Source organism: Schistocerca gregaria, unplaced genomic scaffold (genome assembly GCF_023897955.1).
Source record: "Schistocerca gregaria isolate iqSchGreg1 unplaced genomic scaffold, iqSchGreg1.2 ptg000378l, whole genome shotgun sequence".
Taxonomy (NCBI): Eukaryota; Metazoa; Arthropoda; class Insecta; order Orthoptera; family Acrididae; genus Schistocerca; species Schistocerca gregaria.
The window spans coordinates 16,623,219-16,645,701 of record NW_026061824.1 but is presented as its reverse complement, the minus strand read 5'-3'; positions in this window follow the sequence as shown (position 1 = coordinate 16,645,701).

Genomic DNA, 22,483 nt, shown 5'->3' with positions numbered 1-22,483 from the left:
AGGACTAGCAGCCGAATTGCACGGAAGAATGTGAAAACTGTTGAAATGTAGTAAAAACCTGACAAATCCGTCCGTTTTCGTCATTTCTTATCGAATCGACTTAAAGCCAGATCGTCACATTGGCCGCTCTTCTCTTTGAAACGGATGTACTTATCGTCTTCAAAGCTATGTCGCGTGCTGCGGTATGCGGAGACACTAAAATCGCCACAGTATAACACAGATGAAGATTCTAAGTTGATGTAATATCCAGTAAGAAGTAGTACAATTCAAGTTTAAGGTATCGATTATTGACTTTTTAGCTGGCTTTGGTGCATTGGACATGAGCTAGGACCTTAATATTCTGCATGAAAGGTGGACTAGCAGCCGAGTTGCACGGGAGAATGTGAAAAGTGTTCATATGTAGCAAAAACCTGAGAAATCCGTCCGTTTTCGTCATTTGTTATCGAATCGACTTAAAGCCAGATCGTCACATTGGCCGCTCTTCTCTCTGAAACGGTTGTACTTATCGTCTGCAAAACTATGTCGCGTACTGCGGTATTCGGAGACACTAAAAGCACCATAGTAGAACACAGATGAAGCTTCTAAGATGATGTAATAGCCAGTAAGAAGAAGTACAATTCAAGTTCTAGGTATCGGTTATTGACTTTTTAGCTGGCTTTGGTGCCTTGGACATGAGCTAGGACCTTAAGATTCTGCATGAAAGGAGGACTAGCAGCCGAGTTGCACGGGAGAATGTGAAAAGTGTTCATATGTAGTACAAACCTGAGAAATCCGTCCGTTTCGTCATTTGTTATCGAATCGACTTAAAGCCAGATCGTCACATTGGCCGCTCTTCTCTCTGAAACGGTGGTACTTATCGTCTGCAAAGCTATGTCGCGTGTTGCCGTAGGCGGAAACAGGAAAAGCACCATAATAGAACACAGATGAAGCTTCTAAGTTGATGTAATATCCAGTAAGAAGTAGTACAATTCAAGTTTTAGGTATCGATTATTGACTTTTTAGCTGGCTTTGGTGCATTGGACATGAGCTAGGACCTTAATATTCTGCATGAAAGGTGGACTAGCAGCCGAGTTGCACGGGAGAATGTGAAAACTGTTCAAATCTAGTAAAAACCTGAGAAATCCGTCCGTTTTCGTCATTTGTTATCGAATGGACTTAAAGCCAGATCGTCACATTGGCCGCTCTTCTCTCTGAAACGGTTGTACTTATCGTCTGCAAAGCTATGTCACGTGCTGCGGTATGCGGAGACACTAAAATCACCACACTAGAACACAGATGAAGCTTCTAAGTTGATGTAATATCCAGTAAGAAGTAGTACAATTCAAGTTTTAGGTATCGATTGTTGACTTTTTAGCTGGCTTTGGTGCCTTGGACATGAGCTAGGACCTTACGATTCTGCATGAAAGGAGGACTTGCAACCGAGTTATACGGGAGAATGTGAAAAGTGTTCATATGTAGTAAAAACCTTAGAAATCCGTCCGTTTTCGTCATTTGTTATCGAATCGACTTAAAGCCAGATCGTCACATTGGCCGCTCTTCTCTCTGAAACGGTGGTACTTATCGTCTGCAAAGCTATGTCGCGTGTTTCCGTAGGCGGAAACAGGAAAAGCACCATAATAGAACACAGATGAAGCTTCTAAGTTGATGTAATATCCAGTAAGAAGTAGTACAATTCAAGTTTTAGGTATCGATTATTGACTTTTTAGCTGGCTTTGGTGCCTTGGACATGAGCTAGGACTTTAAGATTCTGCATAATAGGAGGAGTAGCAGCCGAGTTGCACGGGAGAATGTGAAAAGTGTTCATATGTAGTAATAACCTGAGAAATCCGTCCTTTTTCGTCATTTGTTATCGAATCGACTTAAAGCCAGATCGTCACATTGGCAGCTCCTCTCTCTGAAATGGTTGTACTTATCGTCTGCAAAACTATGTCGCGTGCTGCGGTATGCGGAGAAACTAAAAGCACCGTAGTAGAACACAGGTGAAGCTTCTAAGTTGATGTAATAGCCAGTAAGAAGTAGTAGAATTCAAGTTTTAGGTATTGATTATTGACTTTTTAGCTGGCTTTGGTGCCTTGGACATGAGCTAGGACCTTAAGATTCTGCATGAAAGGAGGGCTAGCAGCCGAGTTGCACGGGAGAATGTGAAAAGTGTTCATATGTAGTACAAACCTGAGAAATCCGTCCGTTTTCGTCATTTGTTATCGAATCGACTTAAAGCCAGATCGTCACATTGGCCGCTCTTCTCTCTGAAACGGTTGTACTTATCGTCTGCAAAGCCATGTCGCGTACTGCGGTATTCGGAGACACTAAAAGCACGATAGTAGAACACAGATGAAGCTTCTAAGATGATGTAATTGCCAGTAAGAAGAAGTACAATTCAAGTTTTAGGTATCGGTTATTGACTTTTTACCCTTCTTTGGTGCCGTGGACACGAGCTAGGAACTTAAGATTTTGCATGAAGGAGGACTAGCAGCCGAGTTGCACGGGAGAATGTGAAAAGTGTTCATATGTAGTAAAACCTGAGAAATACGTCCGTTTTCGTCATTTGTTATCGAATCGACTTAAAGCCAGATCGTCACATTGGCCGCTCTTCTCTCTGAAACGGTTGTACTTATTGTCTGCAAAGCTATGTCGCGTGCTGCGGTATGCTGACACACTAAAATCACCATAGTAGAACACAGATGAAGCTTCGGAGTTCATGTAATAGCCAGTAAGAAGTAGTACAATTCAAGTTTTAGGTATTGAATATTGACCTTTAAGCTGGCTTTTGTGCCTTGGACATGAGCTAGGACCTCAAGATTCTGCATGAAAGGAGGACTAGCAGCCGAGCTGCACGGGAGAATGTGAAAAGTGTTCATATGTAGTAAAAACCTGAGAAATCCGTCCGTTTTCGTCATTTGTTATCGAATTGACTTAAAGCCAGATCGTCACATTGGCCGCTCCTCTCACTGAAACGGTTGTACTTATCGTCGGCAAAGCTATGTCGCGTGCTGCGGTATGTGGTGACACTAAAATCACCGCAGTAGAGCACAGATGAAGCTTCTAAGATGATGTAATATCCAGTAAGAAGTAGTACAATTCAAGTTTTAGGTATCGATTATTGACTTTTCAACTGGCTTTGGTGCATTGGACATGAGTTAGGACCTTAAGATTCTGCATGAAAGGTGGACTAGCAGCCGAGTTCCACGGGAGAATGTGAAAAGTGTTCATATGTAGTAAAAACCTGAGAAATCCGCCCGTTTTCGTCATTTGTTATCGAATCGACTTAAAGCCACATCGTCACATTGGCCGCTCTTCGCTCTGAAACGGTTGTACTTATCGTCTGCAAAACTATGTCGCGTGCTGCGGCATGCTGTGACACTAAAAGCACCATAGTAGAACACAGATCAAGCTTCTACGTTGATGTAATAGCCAGTAAGAAGTGGTAAAATTCAAGTATAAGGTACTGAATATTGAATTTTTAGCCGGCTTTGGTGCCTTGGACATGAGCTAGAACCTTAATATTCTGCATGAAAGGAGGACTAGCAGCCGAATTGCACGGAAGAATGTGAAAACTGTTGAAATGTAGTAAAAACCTGACAAATCCGTCCGTTTTCGTCATTTCTTATCGAATCGACTTAAAGCCAGATCGTCACATTGGCCGCTCTTCTCTTTGAAACGGATGTACTTATCGTCTTCAAAGCTATGTCGCGTGCTGCGGTATGCGGAGACACTAAAATCGCCACAGTATAACACAGATGAAGATTCTAAGTTGATGTAATATCCAGTAAGAAGTAGTACAATTCAAGTTTAAGGTATCGATTATTGACTTTTTAGCTGGCTTTGGTGCATTGGACATGAGCTAGGACCTTAATATTCTGCATGAAAGGTGGACTAGCAGCCGAGTTGCACGGGAGAATGTGAAAAGTGTTCATATGTAGCAAAAACCTGAGAAATCCGTCCGTTTTCGTCATTTGTTATCGAATCGACTTAAAGCCAGATCGTCACATTGGCCGCTCTTCTCTCTGAAACGGTTGTACTTATCGTCTGCAAAACTACGTCGCGTACTGCGGTATTCGGAGACACTAAAAGCACCATAGTAGAACACAGATGAAGCTTCTAAGATGATGTAATAGCCAGTAAGAAGAAGTACAATTCAAGTTTTAGGTATCGGTTATTGACTTTTTAGCTGGCTTTGGTGCCTTGGACATGAGCTAGGACCTTAAGATTCTGCATGAAAGGAGGACTAGCAGCCGAGTTGCACGGGAGAATGTGAAAAGTGTTCATATGTAGTACAAACCTGAGAAATCCGTCCGTTTCGTCATTTGTTATCGAATCGACTTAAAGCCAGATCGTCACATTGGCCGCTCTTCTCTCTGAAACGGTGGTACTTATCGTCTGCAAAGCTATGTCGCGTGTTGCCGTAGGCGGAAACAGGAAAAGCACCATAATAGAACACAGATGAAGCTTCTAAGTTGGTGTAATATCCAGTAAGAAGTAGTACAATTCAAGTTTTAGGTATCGATTATTGACTTTTTAGCTGGCTTTGGTGCATTGGACATGAGCTAGGACCTTAATATTCTGCATGAAAGGTGGACTAGCAGCCGAGTTGCACGGGAGAATGTGAAAACTGTTCAAATCTAGTAAAAACCTGAGAAATCCGTCCGTTTTCGTCATTTGTTATCGAATGGACTTAAAGCCAGATCGTCACATTGGCCGCTCTTCTCTCTGAAACGGTTGTACTTATCGTCTGCAAAGCTATGTCACGTGCTGCGGTATGCGGAGACACTAAAATCACCACACTAGAACACAGATGAAGCTTCTAAGTTGATGTAATATCCAGTAAGAAGTAGTACAATTCAAGTTTTAGGTATCGATTGTTGACTTTTTAGCTGGCTTTGGTGCCTTGGACATGAGCTAGGACCTTAAGATTCTGCATGAAAGGAGGACTTGCAACCGAGTTGCACGGGAGAATGTGAAAAGTGTTCATATGTAGTAAAAACCTTAGAAATCCGTCCGTTTTCGTCATTTGTTATCGAATCGACTTAAAGCCAGATCGTCACATTGGCCGCTCTTCTCTCTGAAACGGTGGTACTTATCGTCTGCAAAGCTATGTCGCGTGTTGCCGTAGGCGGAAACAGGAAAAGCACCATAATAGAACACAGATGAAGCTTCTAAGTTGATGTAATATCCAGTAAGAAGTAGTACAATTCAAGTTTTAGGTATCGATTATTGACTTTTTAGCTGGCTTTGGTGCCTTGGACATGAGCTAGGACTTTAAGATTCTGCATAATAGGAGGAGTAGCAGCCGAGTTGCACGGGAGAATGTGAAAAGTGTTCATATGTAGTAATAACCTGAGAAATCCGTCCTTTTTCGTCATTAGTTATCGAATCGACTTAAAGCCAGATCGTCACATTGGCAGCTCCTCTCTCTGAAATGGTTGTACTTATCGTCTGCAAAACTATGTCGCGTGCTGCGGTATGCGGAGAAACTAAAAGCACCGTAGTAGAACACAGGTGAAGCTTCTAAGTTGATGTAATAGCCAGTAAGAAGTAGTAGAATTCAAGTTTTAGGTATTGATTATTGACTTTTTAGCTGGCTTTGGTGCCTTGGACATGAGCTAGGACCTTAAGATTCTGCATGAAAGGAGGGCTAGCAGCCGAGTTGCACGGGAGAATGTGAAAAGTGTTCATATGTAGTACAAACCTGAGAAATCCGTCCGTTTTCGTCATTTGTTATCGAATCGACTTAAAGCCAGATCGTCACATTGGCCGCTCTTCTCTCTGAAACGTTTGTACTTATCGTCTGCAAAGCCATGTCGCGTACTGCGGTATTCGGAGACACTAAAAGCACGATAGTAGAACACAGATGAAGCTTCTAAGATGATGTAATTGCCAGTAAGAAGAAGTACAATTCAAGTTTTAGGTATCGGTTATTGACTTTTTACCCTTCTTTGGTGCCGTGGACACGAGCTAGGAACTTAAGATTTTGCATGAAGGAGGACTAGCAGCCGAGTTGCACGGGAGAATGTGAAAAGTGTTCATATGTAGTAAAACCTGAGAAATACGTCCGTTTTCGTCATTTGTTATCGAATCGACTTAAAGCCAGATCGTCACATTGGCCGCTCTTCTCTCTGAAACGGTTGTACTTATTGTCTGCAAAGCTATGTCGCGTGCTGCGGTATGCTGACACACTAAAATCACCATAGTAGAACACAGATGAAGCTTCGGAGTTTATGTAATAGCCAGTAAGAAGTAGTACAATTCAAGTTTTAGGTATTGAATATTGACCTTTAAGCTGGCTTTTGTGCCTTGGACATGAGCTAGGACCTCAAGATTCTGCATGAAAGGAGGACTAGCAGCCGAGCTGCACGGGAGAATGTGAAAAGTGTTCATATGTAGTAAAAACCTGAGAAATCCGTCCGTTTTCGTCATTTGTTATCGAATTGACTTAAAGCCAGATCGTCACATTGGCCGCTCTTCTCACTGAAACGGTTGTACTTATCGTCGGCAAAGCTATGTCGCGTGCTGCGGTATGTGGTGACACTAAAATCACCGCAGTAGAGCACAGATGAAGCTTCTAAGATGATGTAATATCCAGTAAGAAGTAGTACAATTCAAGTTTTAGGTATCGATTATTGACTTTTCAGCTGGCTTTGGTGCATTGGACATGAGTTAGGACCTTAAGATTCTGCATGAAAGGTGGACTAGCAGCCGAGTTCCACGGGAGAATGTGAAAAGTGTTCATATGTAGTAAAAACCTGAGAAATCCGCCCGTTTTCGTCATTTGTTATCGAATCGACTTAAAGCCACATCGTCACATTGGCCGCTCTTCGCTCTGAAACGGTTGTACTTATCGTCTGCAAAGCTATGTCGCGTACTGCGGTATTCGGAAACACTAAAAGCACCATAGTAGAACGCAGATGAAGCTCCTAACATGATTTAATAGCCAGTAAGAAGTAGTACAATTCAAGTTTTAGGTATCGGTTATTGACTTTTTAGCTGGCTTTGGTGCCTTGGACATGAGCTAGGACCTTAAGATTCTGCATGAAAGGAGGACTAGCAGCCGAGTAGCACGGGAGAATGTGAAAAGTGTTCATATGTAGTAATAACCTGAGAAATCCGTCCTTTTTCGTCATTTGTTATCCAATCGACTTAAAGCCAGATCGTCACATTGGCCGCTCTTCTCTCTGAAACGGTTGTACTTATCGGCTGCAAAGCTATGTCGCGTGCTGCGGTATGTGGAGACACTAAAAGCACCTTAATAGAACACAGATGAAGCTTCTAAGTTGATGTAATACCCAATAAGAAGTAGTACAATTCAAGTTTTAGGTATCGAATATTGACTTTTTAGCTGGCTTTGGTGCCTTGGACATGAGCTAGGACCTTAAGATTCTGCATGAAAGGAGGACTAGCAGCCGAGTTGCACGGGAGAATGTGAAAAGTGTTCATATGTAGTAATAACCTGAGAAATCCGTCCTTTTTCGTCATTTGTTATCGAATCGACTTAAAGCCAGATCGTCAGATTGGCCGCTCTTATCTCTGAAACGGTTGTACTTATCGTCTGCAAAGCTATGTCACGTGCTGCGGTATGTGGTGACACTAAAATCACCGCAGTAGAACACAGATGAAGCTTCTAAGATGATGTAATATCCAGTAAGAAGTAGTACAATTCAAGTTTTAGGTATCGATTATTGACTTTTCAGCTGGCTTTGGTGCATTGGACATGAGCTAGGACCTTAAGATTCTGCATGAAATGTGGACTAGCAGCCGAGTTTCACGGGAGAATGTGAAAAGTGTTCATATGTAGTAAAAACCTGAGAAATCCGTCCGTTTTCGTCATTTGTTAAAGAATCGACTTAAAGCCAGATCGTCACATTGGCCGCTCTTCTCTCTGAAACGGTTGTACTTACCGTCTGCAAAGCTATTTCGCGTGCTGCGGTATGCGGAGACACTAAAATCACCATAGTAGAACACAGATGAAGCTTCTAAGTTGATGCAATAGCCAGTAAGAAGTAGAACAATTCAAGTTTTAGGTATCGATTATTGACTTTTTAGCTGGCTTCGGTGCCTTGGACATGAGCTAGGACCTTAAGATTCTGCATGAAAGGAGGACTAGCAGCCGAGTTGCACGTCAGAATGTGAAAAGTGTTCATATGTAGTAAAAACCTGAGAAATCCGTCCGTTTTCGTCATTTGTTATCGAATCGACTTATAGCCAGATGGTCACATTGGCCGCTCTTCTCTCTGAAACGTTTGTACATATCGTCTGCAAAGCTATGTCGCGTTCAGCGGTATGTGGAGATACTAAAATCACCATAGTAGAACACAGATGAAGCATCTAAGTTGATGTAATAGCCAGTAAGAAGTAGTACAATTCAAGTTTTAGGAATCGATTATTGACTTTTTAGCTGGCTTTGGTGCCTTGGACATGAGCTAGGACTTTAAGATTCTGCATGTAAGGAGGACTAGCAACCGAGTTGCACGGGAGAATATGAAAAGTGTTCATATGTAGTAAAAACCTGAGAAATCTGTCCGTTTTCGTCATTTGTTATCGAATCGACTTAAAGCCAGATCGTCACATTGGCCGCTCTTCTCTCTGAAACGGTTGTACTTATCGTCTGCAAAGCTATGTCGCGTGCTGCGGCATGCTGAGACACTAAAAGCACCATAGTAGACCACAGATCAAGCTTCTAAGTTGATGTAATAGCCAGTAAGAAGTAGTACAATTCAAGTTTTAGATATTGAATATGGACCTTTTAGCTGGCTTTGGTGCCTTGGACATGAGCTAGGACCTTAAGATTCTGCATTAAAGGAGGACTAGCAGCAGATTTGCACGGGAGAATGTGAAAAGTGTTCATATGTAGTAATAACCTGAGAAATCCGTCCTTTTTCGTCATTTGTTATCGAATCGACTTAAAGCCAGATCGCCACATTGGCCGCTCTTCTCTCTGAAACGGTTGTGCTTATAGTCTGCAAAGCTATGTCGCGTGTTGCCGTAGGCGGAAACAGGAAAAGCACCATAGTAGAACACAGATGAATCTTCTAAGTTGATGTAATAGCCAGTAAGAAGTAGTCCAATTCAAGATTTAGGTATCGATTATTGACATTTTAGCTGGCTTTCGTGCCTTGGACATGAGTTAGGACTTTAAGATTCTGCATAAAAGGAGTACTAGCAGCCGAGTTGCACGGGAGAATGTGAAAAGTGTTCATATGTAGTAAAAACCTGAGAAATCCGTCCGTTTTCGTCATTTGTTATCGAATCGACTTAAAGCCACATCGTCACATTGGCCGCTCTTCGCTCTGAAACGGTTGTACTTATCGTCTGCAAAGCTATGTCGCGTACTGCGGTATTCGGAAACACTAAAAGCACCATAGTAGAACGCAGATGAAGCTCCTAACATGATGTAATAGCCAGTAAGAAGTAGTACAATTCAAGTTTTAGGTATCGGTTATTGACTTTTTAGCTGGCTTTCGTGCCTTGGACATGAGCTAGGACCTTAAGATTCTGCATGAAAGGAGGACTAGCAGCCGAGTAGCACTTGAGAATGTGAAAGTGTTCATATGTAGTAATAACCTGAGAAATCCGTCCTTTTTCGTCATTTGTTATCCAATCGACTTAAAGCCAGATCGTCACATTGGCCGCTCTTCTCTCTGAAACGGTTGTACTTATCGTCTGCAAAGCTATGTCGCGTGCTGCGGTATGTGGAGACACTAAAAGCACCTTAATAGAACACAGATGAAGCTTCTAAGTTGATGTAATACCCAATAAGAAGTAGTACAATTCAAGTTTTAGGTATCGAATATTGACTTTTTAGCTGGCTTTGGTGCCTTGGACATGAGCTAGGACCTTAAGATACTGCATGAAAGGAGGACTAGCAGCCGAGTTGCACGGGAGAATGTGAAAAGTGTTCATATGTAGTAATAACCTGAGAAATCCGACCTTTTTCGTCATTTGTTATCGAATCGACTTAAAGCCAGATCGTCACATTGGCCGCTCTTCTCTCTGAAACGGTTGTACTTATCGTCTGCAAAGCTATGTCACGTGCTGCGGTATGTGGTGACACTAAAATCACCGCAGTAGAACACAGATGAAGCTTCTAAGATGATGTAATATCCAGTAAGAAGTAGTACAATTCAAGTTTTAGGTATCGATTATTGACTTTTCAGCTGGCTTTGGTGCATTGGACATGAGCTAGGACCTTAAGATTCTGCATGAAAGGTGGACTAGCAGCCGAGTTCCACGGGAGAATGTGAAAAGTGTTCATATGTAGTAAAAACCTGAGAAATCCGTCCGTTTTCGTCATTTGTTAAAGAATCGACTTAAAGCCAGATCGTCACATTGGCCGCTCTTCTCTCTGAAACGGTTGTACTTACCGTCTGCAAAGCTATTTCGCGTGCTGCGGTATGCGGAGACACTAAAATCACCATAGTAGAACACAGATGAAGCTTCTAAGTTGATGCAATAGCCAGTAAGAAGTAGAACAATTCAAGTTTTAGGTATCGATTATTGACTTTTTAGCTGGCTTCGGTACCTTGGACATGAGCTAGGACCTTAAGATTCTGCATGAAAGGAGGACTAGCAGCCGAGTTGCACGTCAGAATGTGAAAAGTGTTCATATGTAGTAAAAATATGAGAAATCCGTCCGTTTTCGTCATTTGCTATCGAATCGACTTAAAGCCAGATGGTCACATTGGCCGCTCTTCTCTCTGAAACGTTTGTACATATCGTCTGCAAAGCTATGTCGCGTGCAGCGGTATGTGGAGACACTAAAATCACCATAGTATAACACAGATGAAGCATCTAATTTGATGTAATAGCCAGTAAGAAGTAGTACAATTCAAGTTTTAGGAATCGATTATTGACTTTTTAGCTGGCTTTTGTGCCTTGGACATGAGCTAGGACTTTAAGATTCTGGATGTAAGGAGGACTAGCAACCGAGTTGCACGGGAGAATATGAAAAGTGTTCATATGTAGTAAAAACCTGAGAAATCCGTCCGTTTTCGTCATTTGTTATCGAATCGACTTAAAGCCAGATCGTCACATTGGCCGCTCTTCTCTCTGAAACGGTTGTACTTATCGTCTGCAAACCTATGTCGCGTGCTGCGGCATGCTGAGACACTAAAAGCACCATAGTAGACCACAGATCAAGCTTCTAAGTTGATGTAATAGCCAGTAAGAAGTAGTACAATTCAAGTTTTAGGTATTGAATATGGACCTTTTAGCTGGCTTTGGTGCCTTGGACATGAGCTAGGACCTTAAGATTCTGCATTAAAGGAGGACTAGCAGCAGAGTTACACGGGAGAATGTGAAAAGTGTTCATATGTAGTAATAACCTGAGAAATCCGTCCTTTTTCGTCATTTGTTATCGAATCGACTTAAAGCCAGATCGCCACATTGGCCGCTCTTCTCTCTGAAACGGTTGTGCTTATAGTCTTCAAAGCTATGTCGCGTGTTGCTGTAGGCGGAAACAGGAAAAGCACCATAGTAGAACACAGATGAATCTTCTAAGTTGATGTAATAGCCAGTGAGAAGTAGTCCAATTCAAGATTTAGGTATCGATTATTGACTTTTTAGCTGGCTTTCGTGCCTTGGACATGAGCTAGGACTTTAAGATTCTGCATAAAAGGAGGACTAGCAGCCCAGTGTCACGGGAGAATGTGAAAAGTGTTCATATGTAGTAAAAACCTGAGAAATCCGTCCGTTTTCGTCATTTGTTATCGAATCGACTTAAAGCCAGATCGTCACATTGGCCGCTCTTCTCTCTGAAACGGTTGTACTTATCGTCTGCAAAGCTATGTCGCGTGCTGCGGTATGGGGAGACACTAAAAGCACCATAGTAGAACACAGATGAAGCTTCTAAGTTGATGTAATACCCGGTAAGAAGTAGTACAATTCAAGTTTAAGGTATCGATTATTGACTTTTTAGCTGGCTTTGGTCCCTTGGACATGAGCTAGGACCTTAACATTCTTCATGAAAGGAGACTAGCAGCCGAGTTGCACGGGAGAATGTGAAAGTGTTCATATGTAGTAAAAACCTGAGAAATCCGTCCGTTTTCGTCATATGTCATCGAATCGACTTAAAGCCAGATCGTCACAATGGCCGCTCTCCTCTCTGAAACGGTTGTACTTATCGTCTGCAAAGCTATGTCACGTGCTGCAGTATGCGGAGACACTAAAATCACCACAGTAGAACACAGATGAAGCTTCTAAGTTGATGTAATATCCAGTAAGAAGTAGTACAATTCAAGTTTTAGGTATCGATTATTGACTTTTTAGCTGGCTTTGGTGCATTGGACATGAGCTAGGACCTTAATATTCTGCATGAAAGGTGGACTAGCAGCCGAGTTGCACGGGAGAATGTGAAAACTGTTCAAATGCAGTAAAAACCTGAGAAATCCGTCCGTTTTCGTCATTTGTTATCGAATCGACTTAAAGCCAGATCGTCACATTGGCCGCTCTTCTCTCTGAAACGGTTGTACTTATCGTCTGCAAAGCTATGTCACGTGCTGCGGTATGCGGAGACACTAAAATCACCACAGTAGAACACAGATGAAGCTTCTAAGTTGATGTAATATCCAGTAAGAAGTAGTACAATTCAAGTTTTAGGTATCGATTATTGACTTTTTAGCTGGCTTTGGTGCCTTGGACATGAGCTAGGACCTTAAGATTCTGCATGAAAGGAGGACTTGCAACCGAGTTGCACGGGAGAATGTGAAAAGTGTTCATATGTAGTAAAAACCTTAGAAATCCGTCCGTTTTCGTCATTTGTTATCGAATCGACTTAAAGCCAGATCGTCACATTGGCCGCTCTTCTCTCTGAAACGGTTGTACTTATCGTCTGCAAAGCTATGTCGCGTGCTGCGGTATGCTGAGACACTAAAAGCACCATAGTAGAACACTGATCAAGCTTCTAAGTTGATGTAATAGCCAGTAAGAAGTAGTAAAATTCAAGTATAAGGTACTGAATATTGAATTTTTAGCCGGCTTTGGTGCCTTGGACATGAGCTAGAACCTTAATATTCTGCATGAAAGGAGGACTAGCAGCCGAATTGCACGGAAGAATGTGAAAACTGTTGAAATGTAGTAAAAACCTGACAAATCCGTCCGTTTTCGTCATTTCTTATCGAATCGACTTAAAGCCAGATCGTCACATTGGCCGCTCTTCTCTTTGAAACGGATGTACTTATCGTCTGCAAAGCTATGTCGCGTGCTGCGGTATGCGGAGACACTAAAATCGCCACAGTATAACACAGATGAAGATTCTAAGTTGATGTAATATCCAGTAAGAAGTAGTACAATTCAAGTTTAAGGTATCGATTATTGACTTTTTAGCTGGCTTTGGTGCATTGGACATGAGCTAGGACCTTAATATTCTGCATGAAAGGTGGACTAGCAGCCGAGTTGCACGGGAGAATGTGAAAAGTGTTCATATGTAGCAAAAACCTGAGAAATCCGTCCGTTTTCGTCATTTGTTATCGAATCGACTTAAAGCCAGATCGTCACATTGGCCGCTCTTCTCTCTAAAACGGTTGTACTTATCGTCTGCAAAACTATGTCGCGTACTGCGGTATTCGGAGACACTAAAAGCACCATAGTAGAACACAGATGAAGCTTCTAAGATGATGTAATAGCCAATAAGAAGAAGTACAATTCAAGATTTAGGTATCGGTTATTGACTTTTTAGCTGGCTTTGGTGCCTTGGACATGAGCTAGGACCTTAAGATTCTGCATGAAAGGAGGACTAGCAGCCGAGTTGCACGGGAGAATGTGAAAAGTGTTCATATGTAGTAAAAACCTGAGAAATCCGTCTGTTTTCCTCATTTGTTATCGAATCGACTTAAAGCCAGATCGTCACATTGGCCGCTCTTCTCTCTGAAACGGTTGTACTTATCGTCTGCAAAGCCATGTCGCGTACTGCGGTATTCGGAGACACTAAAAGCACGATAGTAGAACACAGATGAAGCTTCTAAGATGATGTAATTGCCAGTAAGAAGAAGTACAATTCAAGTTTTAGGTATCGGTTATTGACTTTTTACCCTTCTTTGGTGCCGTGGACACGAGCTAGGAACTTAAGATTTTGCATGAAGGAGGACTAGCAGCCGAGTTGCACGGGAGAATGTGAAAAGTGTTCATATGTAGTAAAACCTGAGAAATACGTCCGTTTTCGTCATTTGTTATCGAATCGACTTAAAGCCAGATCGTCACATGGGCCGCTCTTCTCTCTGAAACGGTTGTACTTATTGTCTGCAAAGCTATGTCGCGTGCTGCGGTATGCTGACACACTAAAATCACCATAGTAGAACACAGATGAAGCTTCGGAGTTTATGTAATAGCCAGTAAGAAGTAGTACAATTCAAGTTTTAGGTATTGAATATTGACCTTTAAGCTGGCTTTTGTGCCTTGGACATGAGCTAGGACCTCAAGATTCTGCATGAAATAAGGACTAGCAGCCGAGATGCACGGGAGAATGTGAAAAGTGTTCATATGTAGTAAAAACCTGAGAAATCCGTCCGTTTTCGTCATTTGTTATCGAATTGACTTAAAGCCAGATCGTCACATTGGCCGCTCTTCTCACTGAAACGGTTGTACTTATCGTCGGCAAAGCTATGTCGCGTCTGCGGTATGTGGAGACACTAAAAGCACCTTAATAGAACACAGATGAAGCTTCTAAGTTGATGTAATACCCAATAAGAAGTAGTACAATTCAAGTTTTAGGAATCGATTATTGACTTTTTAGCTGGCTTTGGTGCCTTGGACATGAGCTAGGACCTTAAGATTCTGCATGAAAGGAGGACTAGCAGCCGAGTTGCACGGGAGAATGTGAAAAGTGTTCATATGTAGTAATAACCTGAGAAATCCGTCCTTTTTCGTCATTTGTTATCGAATCGACTTAAAGCCAGATCGTCATATTGGCCGCTCTTATCTCTGAAACGGTTGTACTTATCGTCTGCAAAGCTATTTTCACGTGCTGCGGTATGTGGTGACACTAAAATCACCGCAGTAGAGCACAGATGAAGCTTCTAAGATGATGTAATATCCAGTAAGAAGTAGTACAATTCAAGTTTTAGGTATCGATTATTGACTTTTCAGCTGGCTTTGGTGCATTGGACATGAGTTAGGACCTTAAGATTCTGCATGAAAGGTGGACTAGCAGCCGAGTTCCACGGGAGAATGTGAAAAGTGTTCATATGTAGTAAAAACCTGAGAAATCCGTCCGTTTTCGTCATTTGTTATCGAATCGACTTAAAGCCACATCGTCACATTGGCCGCTCTTCGCTCTGAAACGGTTGTACTTATCGTCTGCAAAGCTATGTCGCGTACTGCGGTATTCGGAAACACTAAAAGCACCATAGTAGAACGCAGATGAAGCTCCTAACATGATTTAATAGCCAGTAAGAAGTAGTACAATTCAAGTTTTAGGTATCGGTTATTGACTTTTTAGCTGGCTTTGGTGCCTTGGACATGAGCTAGGACCTTAAGATTCTGCATGAAAGGAGGACTAGCAGCCGAGTAGCACGGGAGAATGAGAAAAGTGTTCATATGTAGTAATAACCTGAGAAATCCGTCCTTTTTCGTCATTTGTTATCCAATCGACTTAAAGCCAGATCGTCACATTGGCCGCTCTTCTCTCTGAAACGGTTGTACTTATCGTCTGCAAAGCTATGTCGCGTGCTGCGGTATGTGGAGACACTAAAAGCACCTTAATAGAACACAGATGAAGCTTCTAAGTTGATGTAATACCCAATAAGAAGTAGTACAATTCAAGTTTTAGGTATCGAATATTGACTTTTTAGCTGGCTTTGGTGCCTTGGACATGAGCTAGGACCTTAAGATTCTGCATGAAAGGAGGACTAGCAGCCGAGTTGCACGGGAGAATGTGAAAAGTGTTCATATGTAGTAATAACCTGAGAAATCCGTCCTTTTTCGTCATTTGTTATCGAATCGACTTAAAGCCAGATCGTCAGATTGGCCGCTCTTATATCTGAAACGGTTGTACTTATCGTCTGCAAAGCTATGTCACGTGCTGCGGTATGTGGTGACACTAAAATCACCGCAGTAGAACACAGATGAAGCTTCTAAGATGATGTAATATCCAGTAAGAAGTAGTACAATTCAAGTTTTAGGTATCGATTATTGACTTTTCAGCTGGCTTTGGTGCATTGGACATGAGCTAGGACCTTAAGATTCTGCATGAAAGGTGGACAAGCAGCCGAGTTCCACGGGAGAATGTGAAAAGTGTTCATATGTAGTAAAAACCTGAGAAATCCGTCCGTTTTCGTCATTTGTTAAAGAATCGACTTAAAGCCAGATCGTCACATTGGCCGCTCTTCTCTCTGAAACGGTTGTACTTACCGTCTGCAAAGCTATTTCGCGTGCTGCGGTATGCGGAGACACTAAAATCACCATAGTAGAACACAGATGAAGCTTCTAAGTTGATGCAATAGCCAGTAAGAAGTAGAACAATTCAAGTTTTAGGTATCGATTATTGACTTTTTAGCTGGCTTCGGTACCCTGGACATGAGCTAGGACCTTAAGATTCTGCATGAAAGGAGGACTAGCAGCCGAGTTGCACGTCAGAATGTGAAAAGTGTTCATATGTAGTAAAAACCTGAGAAATCCGTCCGTTTTCGTCATTTGTTATCGAATCGACTTAAAGCCAGATGGTCACATTGGCCGCTCTTCTCTCTGAAACGTTTGTACATATCGTCTGCAAAGCTATGTCGCGTGCAGCGGTATGTGGAGACACTAAAATCACCATAGTAGAACACAGATGAAGCATCTAAGTTGATGTAATAGCCAGTAAGAAGTAGTACAATTCAAGTTTTAGGAATCGATTATTGACTTTTTAGCTGGCTTTGGTGCCTTGGACATGAGCTAGGACTTTAAGATTCTGCATGTAAGGAGGACTAGCAACCGAGTTGCACGGGAGAATATGAAAAGTGTTCATATGTAGTAAAAACCTGAGAAATCTGTCCGTTTTCGTCATTTGTTATCGAATCGACTTAAAGCCAGATCGTCACATTGGCCGCTCTTCTCTCTGAAACGGTTGTACTTATCGTCTGCAAAGCTATGTCGCGTGCTGCGGCATGCTGAGACACTAAAAGCACCATAGTAGACCACAGATCAAGCTTCTAAGTTGATGTAATAGCCGGTAAGAAGTAGCACAATTCAAGTTTTAGGTATTGAATATGGACCTTTTAGCTGGCTTTGGTGCCTTGGACATGAGCTAGGACCTTAAGATTCTGCATTAAAGGAGGACTAGCTGCAGAGTTGCACGGGAGAATGTGAAAAGTGTTCATATGTAGTAATAACCTGAGAAATCCGTCCTTTTTCGTCATTTGTTATCGAATCGACTTAAAGCCAGATCGCCACATTGGCCGCTCTTCTCTCTGAAACGGTTGTGCTTATAGTCTGCAAAGCTATGTCGCGTGTTGCCGTAGGCGGAAACAGGAAAAGCACCATAGTAGAACACAGATGAATCTTCTAAGTTGATGTAATAGCCAGTAAGAAGTAGTCCAATTCAAGATTTAGGTATCGATTATTGACATTTTAGCTGGCTTTCGTGCCATGGACATGAGCTAGGACTTTAAGATTCTGCATAAAAGGAGTACTAGCAGCCCAGTGTCACGGGAGAATGTGAAAAGTGTTCATATGTAGTAAAAACCTGAGAAATCCGTCCGTTTTCGTCATTTGTTATCGAATCGACTTAAAGCCAGATCGTCACAATGGCCGCTCTCCTCTCTGAAACGGTTGTACTTATCGTCTGCAAAGCTATGTCACGTGCTGCAGTATGCGGAGACACTAAAATCACCACAGTAGAACACAGATGAAGCTTCTAAGTTGATGTAATATCCAGTAAGAAGTAGTACAATTCAAGTTTTAGGTATCGATTATTGACTTTTTAGCTGGCTTTGGTGCATTGGACATGAGCTAGGACCATAATATTCTGCATGAAAGGTGGACTAGCAGCCGAGTTGCACGGGAGAATGTGAAAACTGTTCAAATGCAGTAAAAACCTGAGAAATCCGTCCGTTTTCGTCATTTGTTATCGAATCGACTTAAAGCCAGATCGTCACATTGGCCGCTCTTCTCTCTGAAACGGTTGTACTTATCGTCTGCAAAGCTATGTCACGTGCTGCGGTATGCGGAGACACTAAAATCACCACAGTAGAACACAGATGAAGCTTCTAAGTTGATGTAATATCCAGTAAGAAGTAGTACAATTCAAGTTTTAGGTATCGATTATTGACTTTTTAGCTGGCTTTGGTGCCTTGGACATGAGCTAGGACCTTAAGATTCTGCATGAAAGGAGGACTTGCAACCGAGTTGCACGGGAGAATGTGAAAAGTGTTCATATGTAGTAAAAACCTTAGAAATCCGTCCGTTTTCGTCATTTGTTATCGAATCGACTTAAAGCCAGATCGTCACATTGGCCGCTCTTCTCTCTGAAACGGTTGTACTTATCGTCTGCAAAGCTATGTCGCGTGCTGCGGTATGCTGAGACACTAAAAGCACCATAGTAGAACACTGATCAAGCTTCTAAGTTGATGTAATAGCCAGTAAGAAGTAGTAAAATTCAAGTATAAGGTACTGAATATTGAATTTTTAGCCGGCTTTGGTGCCTTGGACATGAGCTAGAACCTTAATATTCTGCATGAAAGGAGGACTAGCAGCCGAATTGCACGGAAGAATGTGAAAACTGTTGAAATGTAGTAAAAACCTGACAAATCCGTCCGTTTTCGTCATTTCTTATCGAATCGACTTAAAGCCAGATCGTCACATTGGCCGCTCTTCTCTTTGAAACGGATGTACTTATCGTCTGCAAAGCTATGTCGCGTGCTGCGGTATGCGGAGACACTAAAATCGCCACAGTATAACACAGATGAAGATTCTAAGTTGATGTAATATCCAGTAAGAAGTAGTACAATTCAAGTTTAAGGTATCGATTATTGACTTTTTAGCTGGCTTTGGTGCATTGGACATGAGCTAGGACCTTAATATTCTGCATGAAAGGTGGACTAGCAGCCGAGTTGCACGGGAGAATGTGAAAAGTGTTCATATGTAGCAAAAACCTGAGAAATCCGTCCGTTTTCGTCATTTGTTATCGAATCGACTTAAAGCCAGATCGTCACATTGGCCGCTCTTCTCTCTAAAACGGTTGTACTTATCGTCTGCAAAACTATGTCGCGTACTGCGGTATTCGGAGACACTAAAAGCACCATAGTAGAACACAGATGAAGCTTCTAAGATGATGTAATAGCCAGTAAGAAGAAGTACAATTCAAGTTTTAGGTATCGGTTATTGACTTTTTAGCTGGCTTTGGTGCCTTGGACATGAGCTAGGACCTTAAGATTCTGCATGAAAGGAGGACTAGCAGCCGAGTTGCACGGGAGAATGTGAAAAGTGTTCATATGTAGTAAAAACCTGAGAAATCCGTCCGTTTTCCTCATTTGTTATCGAATCGACTTAAAGCCAGATCGTCACATTGGCCGCTCTTCTCTCTGAAACGGTTGTACTTATCGTCTGCAAAGCCATGTCGCGTACTGCGGTATTCGGAGACACTAAAAGCACGATAGTAGAACACAGATGAAGCTTCTAAGATGATGTAATTGCCAGTAAGAAGAAGTACAATTCAAGTTTTAGGTATCGGTTATTGACTTTTTACCCTTCTTTGGTGCCGTGGACACGAGCTAGGAACTTAAGATTTTGCATGAAGGAGGACTAGCAGCCGAGTTGCACGGGAGAATGTGAAAAGTGTTCATATGTAGTAAAACCTGAGAAATACGTCCGTTTTCGTCATTTGTTATCGAATCGACTTAAAGCCAGATCGTCACATGGGCCGCTCTTCTCTCTGAAACGGTTGTACTTATTGTCTGCAAAGCTATGTCGCGTGCTGCGGTATGCTGACACACTAAAATCACCATAGTAGAACACAGATGAAGCTTCGGAGTTTATGTAATAGCCAGTAAGAAGTAGTACAATTCAAGTTTTAGGTATTGAATATTGACCTTTAAGCTGGCTTTTGTGCCTTGGACATGAGCTAGGACCTCAAGATTCTGCATGAAATAAGGACTAGCAGCCGAGCTGCACGGGAGAATGTGAAAAGTGTTCATATGTAGTAAAAACCTGAGAAATCCGTCCGTTTTCGTCATTTGTTATCGAATTGACTTAAAGCCAGATCGTCACATTGGCCGCTCTTCTCACTGAAACGGTTGTACTTATCGTCGGCAAAGCTATGTCGCGTCTGCGGTATGTGGAGACACTAAAAGCACCTTAATAGAACACAGATGAAGCTTCTAAGTTGATGTAATACCCAATAAGAAGTAGTACAATTCAAGTTTTAGGAATCGATTATTGACTTTTTAGCTGGCTTTGGTGCCTTGGACATGAGCTAGGACCTTAAGATTCTGCATGAAAGGAGGACTAGCAGCCGAGTTGCACGGGAGAATGTGAAAAGTGTTCATATGTAGTAATAACCTGAGAAATCCGTCCTTTTTCGTCATTTGTTATCGAATCGACTTAAAGCCAGATCGTCACATTGGCCGCTCTTCTCTCTGAAACGGTTGTACTTATCGTCTGCAAAGCTATTTTCACGTGCTGCGGTATGTGGTGACACTAAAATCACCGCAGTAGAGCACAGATGAAGCTTCTAAGATGATGTAATATCCAGTAAGAAGTAGTACAATTCAAGTTTTAGGTATCGATTATTGACTTTTCAGCTGGCTTTGGTGCATTGGACATGAGTTAGGACCTTAAGATTCTGCATGAAAGGTGGACTAGCAGCCGAGTTCCACGGGAGAATGTGAAAAGTGTTCATATGTAGTAAAAACCTGAGAAATCCGTCCGTTTTCGTCATTTGTTATCGAATCGACTTAAAGCCACATCGTCACATTGGCCGCTCTTCGCTCTGAAACGGTTGTACTTATCGTCTGCAAAGCTATGTCGCGTACTGCGGTATTCGGAAACACTAAAAGCACCATAGTAGAACGCAGATGAAGCTCCTAACATGATTTAATAGCCAGTAAGAAGTAGTACAATTCAAGTTTTAGGTATCGGTTATTGACTTTTTAGCTGGCTTTGGTGCCTTGGACATGAGCTAGGACCTTAAGATTCTGCATGAAAGGAGGACTAGCAGCCGAGTAGCACGGGAGAATGAGAAAAGTGTTCATATGTAGTAATAACCTGAGAAATCCGTCCTTTTTCGTCATTTGTTATCCAATCGACTTAAAGCCAGATCGTCACATTGGCCGCTCTTCTCTCTGAAACGGTTGTACTTATCGTCTGCAAAGCTATGTCGCGTGCTGCGGTACGTGGAGACACTAAAAGCACCTTAATAGAACACAGATGAAGCTTCTAAGTTGATGTAATACCCAATAAGAAGTAGTACAATTCAAGTTTTAGGTATCGAATATTGACTTTTTAGCTGGCTTTGGTGCCTTGGACATGAGCTAGGACCTTAAGATTCTGCATGAAAGGAGGACTAGCAGCCGAGTTGCACGGGAGAATGTGAAAAGTGTTCATATGTAGTAATAACCTGAGAAATCCGTCCTTTTTCGTCATTTGTTATCGAATCGACTTAAAGCCAGATCGTCAGATTGGCCGCTCTTATATCTGAAACGGTTGTACTTATCGTCTGCAAAGCTATGTCACGTGCTGCGGTATGTGGTGACACTAAAATCACCGCAGTAGAACACAGATGAAGCTTCTAAGATGATGTAATATCCAGTAAGAAGTAGTACAATTCAAGTTTTAGGTATCGATTATTGACTTTTCAGCTGGCTTTGGTGCATTGGACATGAGCTAGGACCTTAAGATTCTGCATGAAAGGTGGACAAGCAGCCGAGTTCCACGGGAGAATGTGAAAAGTGTTCATATGTAGTAAAAACCTGAGAAATCCGTCCGTTTTCGTCATTTGTTAAAGAATCGACTTAAAGCCAGATCGTCACATTGGCCGCTCTTCTCTCTGAAACGGTTGTACTTACCGTCTGCAAAGCTATTTCGCGTGCTGCGGTATGCGGAGACACTAAAATCACCATAGTAGAACACAGATGAAGCTTCTAAGTTGATGCAATAGCCAGTAAGAAGTAGAACAATTCAAGTTTTAGGTATCGATTATTGACTTTTTAGCTGGCTTCGGTACCCTGGACATGAGCTAGGACCTTAAGATTCTGCATGAAAGGAGGACTAGCAGCCGAGTTGCACGTCAGAATGTGAAAAGTGTTCATATGTAGTAAAAACCTGAGAAATCCGTCCGTTTTCGTCATTTGTTATCGAATCGACTTAAAGCCAGATCGTCACATTGGCCGCTCTTCTCTCTGAAACGGTTGTACTTATCGTCTGCAAAGCTATGTCGCGTGCTGCGGTATGGGGAGACACTAAAAGCACCATAGAAGAACACAGATGAAGCTTCTAAGTTGATGTAATACCCAGTAAGAAGTAGTACAATTCAAGTTAAAGGTATCGATTATTGACTTTTCAGCTGGATTTGGTGCATTGGACA